The sequence below is a fragment of the Pararge aegeria genome, chromosome Z, assembly GCF_905163445.1.
Source record: "Pararge aegeria chromosome Z, ilParAegt1.1, whole genome shotgun sequence".
NCBI lineage: Eukaryota > Metazoa > Arthropoda > Insecta > Lepidoptera > Nymphalidae > Pararge > Pararge aegeria.
The window spans coordinates 25,112,329-25,123,270 of record NC_053208.1 but is presented as its reverse complement, the minus strand read 5'-3'; positions in this window follow the sequence as shown (position 1 = coordinate 25,123,270).

Below are 10,942 nucleotides of genomic sequence, written 5' to 3'. Positions count from 1 at the left end.
AATCAAAAGTACTTAAACATAACACATAAAATATGTACAAATTTTGTTTTATTTTGCACAGATAAAAAGTGTGCTTTCCAACTATTTGAGACTCTCGGAATACAGAAATACTTTACTATTTAGCTAAGTACACTTACTTTACTTGCGTAAGTACCTTTTTTAACGTCGTACATATTGTTCAATTATCTAAAAATATGTTAAATTTATTGCACAAGAAAAAATAACACTTTTAGAAAACAATATAATATGGTTAGATTTAATGACCGGAAGATTTATCAATCACTCTTCAGGTCCGCTCACACGCGCTATAGGGTATTTCCTAATATACTTACTGAATTGATAACAAACAGGGAATTTCGTTACGTAGTACCAAAGTGGTTAGAATAGATCCCCCATTGTGCGACCTTGTCCGTCCGTCACAGTCCATTATTATAGTGGAAATGATGGTGATGCCCAGTGGATAGGAGGTCGATTTCGTTTTTGGGTGCCGAGTTCGAATCCCAGCACGCACCTCAAACTATTACAAGTTATTTTAAGTAATTAAAATATTATTTGCCTCAACGGTGCATGAAAATATCGTGAGGAAACGTACAAGCCTGCGAGTTCTCCATAAAGTTCTAAAGGTGTGTGTGAGTCCACCAATCCGCACTAGGCCAGCGTGGTGGACTAAGGCCTTAACCTCTTCTCTCGTGCCCTGTAGTGGGCCAGAAAAGGGTTGATATGATAATGACGATGATATATCTTTCTTTCTGTATTTCACATATTATTGTATGTATTTATACATTATAGTTGTCATTTGGTATTTATACATGTCTGTATTGTATTTCTTCGTATCAGTATTTCTTTATCTACTCAGCTCTACTATTAAATTTTTCTTACATTCGAGGGCTTCTGGAAGAAACCTCTTTTGAAATAAGGTGTCCTTGTGCAAGTCCTGGCCTTTTTATGTTAATTTTAAAATTTCTGGTACTAAATAAATAAATAAACAAAATTGCTGTCTAGGGCTCACTTGTAATAAATAAATAAATAAATATGCTACGACAATACACACATCGTGTGTACACATCGTGTCATCTTGTGTATTGTCACCTAGCCCCAAAGTAAGCAAAGCTTGTGTTATGGCTACTAAAATACTTAAAATATACAGATAAACACCCAGACACTGAAAAGCATGTTCATCACACACACATTTTCCAGTATTGGGAATCGAACCCACGGCCTTAGACTTAGAAAGCAGGGTCGCTGCCCACTGCGTTAATTGGCCGTCGTAATGGAATTTAAAAGAATACTAAATGGATGGTCGTATAAGCGGACTCGTCGGCACGTCTATGGATACTTTACTGTCAGTGTTCGGATATTAGCACAATGGTATCAAATCGTTGATGTTTAATCTGATATGGACTATCCCCGATAAGTCTTTATCCATGTTTAATCGGAATTAGGGATTATGTTCCTTATTTATATGTACTTAAGGTTTAGATTTGCTGAAAAATACAGGACTAATGTGTCGGTAGAGGGTGCAGCACCTCTAGCAGGTGAAACCTAACCTAGCTTGATAAGCTATGGGGCCATAGAATTGAGAGCATACAGAACCCTCATAAATGCATGTAGTGCATTGTGTCCAAGAACACACATAATTAATGTCAACTACTAAATGGGAAGTAGCTAGCCGCCAGATCGAGGAACTCTTCTAAAGTAGAGTGGTTTTTGATGCTCCAATATTAGTCTTGTACACTGTTTCTGTACGTTCTTTTGACGATCTCCCTGGCGCAACGGCGAGTGCTATGAATTTATGTACGAGGACCCAGGTTCAATAAGGGAACTAAAACTAGTTAACAGTCAGACAATTGAGAATCCTCCTTTTGTTTTAGGCGGTTGAAAAGCAAAAAAGAAACAGCACACTTAAAAATTAATAAATCAAAATAACTAAAAAAAAACGCTTGGTATAAAAAACCAAACTAATTTCTACCTTTGAGTTAAGTTTACTTATAAATGCGTGATTTATAGTTTTTCTTAAACTATTTTATTATAGCAAAACTTAACAACCTTTCACTAACAAATTTGTGTTAACAAATTAGTGAAATCGGCTAAAGATAATGGCTGGGAATTAAAATTAACATCATTCCTGCCTCATCGACTTTATATGTAAATTTATATTAATTAGTAAAAATCTTATTTTGCAAGTTGAAAAATTGAATAATCTTATGAAATTAGTGTATTGTCATCGGTTCTCAATATACGAGTATCTACAAAGTTTGAACGAAATCAGACTGTTTGGTCCGGTCAAAATCAATTCCAAAGGAGTCGGTCACAAACATACATACTGGCGAAGCTAATATAAAGCGTGTAAAACGTGATGATGAATTTAGGCCTATAGAAAGGAAAGTCAATATGAGAATATGAAATGATGATGTAACATTTACTTACCTATGTGTAAAACTGCACGCGCCTCGGACAGTGACGTTTGTGACGTCAGGTTGTGAAATGAATGACTCATGTACTGACAGACTACTGTTAGTTGTTACTGAGAAATGAATGCACGCGAAACTGGTTACGCGGGCATTGTACCTATGCAGTCACCATCACGTATGCCTTGCCATGCGTGTTTACAAAGTCGCGTGCGCAATGGAACTCGCTGTGGTTTTAAGTTGGAGGTCCCGTGGGTTCGATTCATCGAACAGGGGTTATTTGGGAATTTATTATATCTGAATTTTCAGACCAGTGAAATAAAGCTGTATGTAAACTACTTTTTCTAAATTAGCTGGAGAGCGGCCGCTGATGTAGCGTTACGGTACGATGTCGCGTAGAAACCGATTAGGGTTAGCCTACCATCTTCAACTGCATGATCACTTACGTTAGCAGATCAGTGAAATAAAGCGGTTGGTAACTTATTGCACGCCTCATAAGCGAAGCGTTGAGGCTGTGCTCTACTCTCGACATTTCAAAAAAAGCAGTTTTCTCGAAACTGAAATTGATTTTTTGTTATTTATATTGCACTTACAGGTTAATTTGAGTACACTAATATCAAGTCAAATAATTTGTCAGGCACATAAAATACATTTCAATAAATTTTTTTTTGTTTAACATAGTAAATAATAACATTAAACATAATCTTTTCTGGACGTCGGTGTATGGACGGGTGTATGTGGCATCAAAATTGGTCGAAAAAATGATCGTATCGGAATAATTTTTTTTAATTATCTAAAGACAACAACTAAGAAAACACGACATAATTTCTTAGTTAATATGAGAGTTCAATTCACTGTCGTTAAATTTCCATGTAATTATTCTAGCTAATATTAATTGTAACTTTCAATGTGCATTATGACATTCCCGTGTCTTGTTTACAAAAAAATTGTAATGAGCATTGAAAGTTTCAGTTAAAAAAAATTCAATTTTATTGTGAAAAAAATGAGATTATGAGGCGTGCACTTTTGGATTTTCCAAATTTTTTCTAAATTAGTTGGATAGCGGCCGCCGATTTAGCGTTCCGGTACGATGACACGTAGAAACCGATTAGGGCTAGCCCGCTGGCCGCTACCATCTTCGACTGCATGATCACTTACGTTAACAGACCAGTGAAATAAATCGTTAGGAAACCTACTTTTACTAAATTAGTTGGATAGCGGCCGCCGATTTAGCGTTCCGGTACGATGTCGCGTAGAAACCCATTAAGGTTAGCCCACCATCTTCACATAATCTTTTCAAAAATAATGTCAATAAATACATCTTCCAAAGATGAATGGTCAGACCTCGGTCCCTGATGGCGAACATTCGTTGTGAGGAAAATCTCACTATTGTTACAAGCGCACAAATAGATTTTCCGGGATGAATATTACCCCATTTCCAACTTCAGCACGGTTAGCATGGACAGGAGACAATCATAACCCCGGGGAAAGGATAAAAATGTATCTTCTCCCACACCTTTATCAACTCTCAGAGCACTGGCACACAAGTGGTAATAATATCCAAATAATATTTGTGTAGTTTTAGCAGGTGGGCACGTTAATTGTATCACCTGTCAGGCAATATAAGGATAATACGATTAGGACCTCATTATCTTCATAAACAAAAAAAAACTTTTTGATTGACATTGGTACCATTGAATGTAAACTTCAACAAGGGTTTGATCGGTCGATAGAGTTCTGAGAAAAGGTGATTTAAGTTTATCTTTCGATTTTAGACGGAGGATTGGTGTCTGCGGTGAAACCTAGAAAACATGAGCTCGTGGAGAATGGCTGGATTAAAGTAATTATTTCAAAATATTTTAACAATAACTGACAGAGGTGTTCTCCAATAGGAGCCGACAAATACGGCAATACGGCAAAGCACTATTGTGTTGCGGTGCGATGTCTGGTAGGGATTCGGGACCGTTCGGGAGTATGACTACCACACTCCCGGATGGGTTCCCGCTACCATCTTAGACGCTATAAAGGCATCAACACAATAGTGAACGTTAAATGTACATATAAAACCGCATGGTACAGCTTTATTTAAAAAAAATCTTATCAACATTATTTCCAGGTTCTTAAACTCTGTTCTATTAAATTAATTTGTATTATTCTTACTTTCTAGTTACGTTAATTACTCCAACATAGCCGCGAGAACTTTAAGAAAATCTCTCAAATCCAAATTAAAGGACGAGGCGTCGCGTAGGGATCAATCCTTTATAAAATACTTTTATTGGGCCAATGGAATCCAGCTTGGTAAGCATCAAATTGATTTCCGGTCGAGTTCCGTACATTCCGGAACTCCCAAAGTATTTTTTTTCCATACTAAAATCTTTGATAAAAAAAACAAGCCTGATTACTAACTTGTCAGTTTTTTTTGGATATTCAACACTCCGTGACGGCCTTTGATAAACCATCAAAAAAGACCATATAACAAAAAAATGGCTTCATGTAAAAAAATCCTGTTTTCTTTTATAGCTGGCCTGTAGGTCTAGCAAGTGTGCCACGAGATAATTATCTCTGGCCGTTACTCGTATTTTATCTATAGAGATAGACGCGATAATGGGTAGACATAATTTTGTTCTGGCATGCATGCTAGCCCTACTGGATATTTGTTTATGCAACTGTTTTTATAAAATCGGAATTTGAAATGGAATTTAAAAAACTATCCTCATAAACATGGTGCTCACGCTTACCTACGTCATACAAAGATACTTTCTGATTGTGATTGTGATGTTTTGATGATTTAGTAAATAATCGAAAAAAATACAATAGTTCGAATCGTTTCCAGTAAGAAAACTTCCCACGATGTCGCTCTCCGCCTCGCCTCCACCTCCAACTCTCGCATATGTTGCTTTCCCACCACATCGCTAGTGCTGTACACTTACAGAAAATTTATGTTGTGAAAAATACTAGTATACCTTACATAAAGATATATAGAATGTAATCAAATAAATAAGTTGAAGGTAAATAAAACGTTGCTCAATGCTTTCAGCAAAGTTTAGTTAATTTTTATGGCTGCCAAATGTGAGCTTTTGCGTCAAACGAAAAGCTATTCAAACTTGACAAAGCGGTTTCACAATAACTCACGCAAAAAAACTATCCCCGGCCTGGCACTTTCGCAACGTACTTTCAAAGTATGAAGCCTTGCTAATGCCAAGCCAATATACACGCGCACTGAAGGTACCTTGAAACGTAAAATAAATTAGCATAAATAAAAAAATCTAAGTTATTTGAATCAATTTTCGGTGAGTTTATTAAACATCCCCACTCTTCTCGCGGCCGTTTTTTGTATAAGACGACAAAGGGAGTACAACGGAGAGCGGGCAGCGTCCTTTGGGCTTCTACTACCGTCTACTGAGATCACCAAATTGTTTGCCCAGCGTGGTAATTAAGGGCAAACTCCAGTGCCTGATTAAGCAAGCGCGAGGCCCGTAGCTAATTCATTAAAGGCGCCCTTGATCTGCTACGGGTTCTTCGTGGGCGTTCATAAAAAACGTGAGATGTTTAAGGGGGAGGGGGTCGAGTCAAATCTCATATAATCTTACGTTGGAGAGAGGGGGGCGGTCTCGGCAAATATCACGCAATTTTTTTTCCTGATTGAAACAAAAAACAATTATGCTATTTTGGTCCATGGTCTTTTTACAATTACCGACGCGTTAACGTAAGAAACCCACATTTTGAAATTGTTGATTTTGTAAGATTGGTGGTTGGGTTGAATGTAATCTCACGACATCCCTCCAAGAGTGGGAGGGAGGGACAGAAAATTTAACAAAACACCTCACGTAATTTCAATCTTAAATACAATACGTATTTGCTATCTATAGGTTCCAATTTTGTGGGTAATTAATAGTGTAGTAAATTACTATAGGCGATGTCTGTGTGCGTGTGCGTCAGTCTGTCAGTCAGTCAGGCAGAGATGAGCGGTATTAAATATGCGGGGCCCCCTTTCGCGCGGGGCCTGTATCAATTGCTACTCTTGCTACGTGGTTAATCCGACAATGGCAAACTCTCCAGTCCAGCAGTGGACTGTTACAAGCTATAACAGATGCATGTTCCGAAGAGTTGTTTGCGTTGATACCTTCTTCCCTGTTCTCGAACCGCACCTCACGCCGTAGAAATAAATTCCACCCTCATCATCTGGATGCCTGGTATTCTTCTACTGTTCGAAATACCAGATTATTTCTACTGCGCACTCGCAAATTATGGATCCCATCCTCCCATCTGATGTGTTTCCTCAAAAATACAATCTAGGGTTATTCAAGGGGCGGATAAACAAATTCCTTAAAAGCCGGTGGCTCCTCTGGTGCTGCAGATGTTTATGGGCGGCGGTGATCACTTATCATCAGGTGACCCACTTGCTCGTTTGCCCGCTATATTAAAAAAAAAACAATGTATCGTTTCGAAACAGGCTGCGGCCCAACACCTACGCGTTATGGCGGCACGAGAACGTAGGACGTGTTCCTCGTATCCCATGCGAAGTGTTGCTCTGTTCATCACATCAACATTACCCAGTACAGAGCACGGGTCTCCTCGTACAACGAGAAGGGGTTAAGGCCGCAGTCCACCACGCCGGCGCGGTGCGGCTTAGTGAACGCAACACACCTTTGAGAACATTATGTTGAACACCCCGGCATGCAGGTTTCCTCACGTTTCCTCACTCCTTAACCGTTGAGGTGAAGGAAAACAGCAAGTGACATTTCAATCACTTAAAACGCACAATCGCACACTTAAAAAAGAGCTGCGAGCTGCGATTCGAACTCTTTACCCCGGAAGCGAATTCGAGCTCCTACCCATTGCTATCACCGCATCTTATTACTATACAAAAATAAAACTTCTGAAATAATTTGCCAACGGTAGTGTTCTTAGTACTCTTTTGTTTTTGTTACATTGCGTTTGTAGGTACTTCAAAATAAAAATCCGATGTCGAAATCGCCCTCTCACGCGCTGTGAAACGTTCCTCCCGATTTAATTGCAATATTTATTTCGTTAGTTTTATGACCTTTTAGGGGTTTCATTGGCAGTTCTTTTGTTTACTTGGGAACAGTTTGAAATTTTTAATTTAAATAATTATTTCGTTTGAAGGGTAAAAGTTTTATGGACTTTTCGGGGTTTCAGTGGACGTTTCTTTGTTTACTTGGAAACAGTTTGAAATTTCAAAGTAACACAAAGGAACGCGAGGTGAAACCTCGACAAGTCAATAAAACTTTTACCCTTGGAAAAAAAACAATACCAACGTTATTCTTTGTTAGAAAAATTTTGCTAACTATTGAGGCAATCTTATTTTTCTTGTACCTATTTGTGAAATAATTTCACAATCTACATGACTTGTTTTAAACGTGACAGGTACTTAGTATAATGGATCATTATAGTGTTTATAATATTTAATAGAGAAATTTTGTTCGTTGACAATTATCTGAGTAAAATACTTTTAGGGAAATAAATGCACAAAATGTTATAAATACTTACGCAAAGACAACCACATAAGCTGTGGTTAAGGTAAATTTTGCTGCCACCCGGATTACTAAGTATACAGTAGCAGTACAACGGCGCGGACAACAAAAGTGGCCGGCGGATCTGTTTTTTTAAGATGATTTTAAAAGTAATTATTACTTATATCTTGATAAAGTAAGCTATTGCAGCATTAGTATAAAATTCAAAATTCATTTATTTCAATAATATAATATAACCGCTTTTGAAACGTTAAGTCTGTCTGTTTGTAGTGACTCTGCCACCGGTTCGGAAGGCAGCTTCTACCCAGAAGAAGCCGGCAAGAAACTCAGCAGTTGCTCTTTTCCAACATAATTTTTTTACATTTTAACATTCATTATTTTTTCTTGTGAGAGATGAAAGCGGAGCCGGATGTTTCCAAGCAACTTTGTCATTAAGAAATTCATCAATTGTTTATTAACCTCGCTGTATGTAATAAATGTTTAAACCCAAGTGGGGTAATTATCTGGAATAGCTTTTATTGCTAAGCTATAAAAACAGTTCTACTTATAAAATTATGTCCAGCTCCAGGACAGCTCGTGTATAATTATTATTTTCGCTGGCTTTTTATTTAACGGCTCTTCCAAGGCCCCAAGGTGTTGAACATATTAATTTGTGGCACTATGCCTCTACGATTTATAGTAATGGGACTCCGTAGGAGAATATTTCACCCAATTCTTGATATTTATTAAGTTTCATATATTTCCTGTAAGAATATTGGATAGAAACAGGCGTTAATTGCGGAATTCGAAACTACACCATACAGATTTTGCTTTTCGCGGTTCATAGTAAGTTAAGCTTAGTTTTATAATACATCCTGTAAGAATACCAGCTGTAGGTATTATGAGAAGCTTTAAAAATTTGTACCATAAATTTATTTATTTTTATTTTGCTATTAGATAAGAGTTGAGAGTATATCTCTTATCTCTTATGCCAAGTTTGTCCTATACCTCTGAGACCGATACTTCGCGATAATATAGGTACATCATAATTTAACCTCTCTGGTGAGCGCTGAGATGTAGAAATCCTATTTATTTATTTATTTTTAATTCGAGCAAGAGTAGTTAGGTAGTACCACAAAATAAGCCAATACAAAAAATCCGAGGAACCGATAACTTCTTATAGTTCTTATATTCATTATTTTTTTTCAGCTGCCGGCGAAAAGCCAAAGATGATTGATAAACAGAAGACATAATTATAAATAAGTACATCATTAAACTAGATGTAACAGTTGTTTCCGTATTTTCCTTTAAATTTATTGCAATTTTCCCTTTTACAATTACATAGAACGAAATGGAAAAAATCCCTATTCCCTACTAATATTATAAATGTCAATGTAAGTTTGTTACGCTTTCATGCAAAAACTACTTAACCGATCCTCGTGAAACTGTACACATATTCTTGGAAGTGTTAGAAGTAATATAGGATACTTTTTATCTCTACATTAAGCTAGGTTCCTTTGGGAGAGGGGATGGGTGTTTGACGATTTTAAACCATTACTCTGACAAATCATAACCGATTTAAATAATTATTTTTGTACTATAGAGGTTATGTGTTTAATTTTGCCCAAACTGTGGTTGGAGATAGAGGACAGGACTCCTCAGCGGACAGCAGCAAACCCCTCGGCTTAGCGATACTGAATACTTTAATTTTTTTTAGATCTACAACTAATTTTAATGCCACATCAAAAAAAAACCAAACGCAGACGAAGTCGCGGGCAACAGCTAGTAACTTCATAAAGACATGCCAAGAAGCTTGGCAGAAGTGACAAAAATTAGATCATATTAGCATTTGCAATTAAAAGAACCAATGAAAAAGTAAAATAATAGTTTCGATAAAAAAAAACAAATATAAACGGCCCATTACAAGGCTTAGTGCGGATATTTAAGACTTCACAAGCATTTTGAGAACGTTAGAAAGCGTCTCTCAGGTTTTCTCACGATTACTTGCTTTACTTACTTCACTGTTAGGGCAAGTTGATGAAGTTATATTGCTAAAATGAATAACACAGTTAAGTCCGAAAAGTAAGGCTATCACATCTTCTAAAATAATGATGATTGTATTATTGATGAAATTTTTTGTATTATAAAAAACACAGGTAACCATTTCTAGCTAGGTTAATTCAATGACCTTTGAATGATTGATTATTATGAGTATTATGAGTCTGTATTTTGTAACATTACACAATACCGACTCATAATAAAAAATAAAAAAAAAACAAAAATGTATTGTCTAATTTTAATCAAGATCTGATAAATATTGTCGGAGATGCATAACTCTTCACACATACCAGAAAGTCGCAATGGGGCAACGATCGAATGCATTCGTACCATCCTACTTATATTATAAGTTTCTGAGGATGGATGTATGTAGGATGTCTTTTGTGTGTGAGTGTGAGTGTATGTGTTTGTGTATGTGTTTGTTTGTTTGTGTGTGTGTTTGTTTTAGTCAAATTTACGTTTAGATTATTGTCAAGAAGCCATTGTACTGTCAATTTAATTGTATTTTTTTTTTATTATTTATGTTTTCAGTACACGTTTTAATAATAGACATGTCATCGGCGTAAAGGATACATTTGTCAGGTACTTGCATCAGGGAGATCATTAATAGACAATATGAATAATAGTGGTCCAAGAATGCTACCCTGTGGTATTCCATATTCGTTACGTCTATTAGATGATCTAAAGTGTCTGGCTATAAAATTCCTTTTTATACTTGATATTTCAACACATTGAATTCTATCTTTTAAGTAGGTTTTTATTCATGATAAAGCACAGTGGCGTGCATATAGGGTATGCACAGGGTATGCAGATGATATAAAATGAATAAAATATCCAGTAAGAGTTATAAATACTTAAGGGTAGGCTTTTTATAGCTCTTACAATGTCTATATTTAGGTTTTTTACAACTCATACTGGAGATTTCATTTTATAACCCAATAGTTTTGCCTAAATATTTAAAACGCACGATCTGTTCATCGGGTATCGCGCGAACTTTGAAAC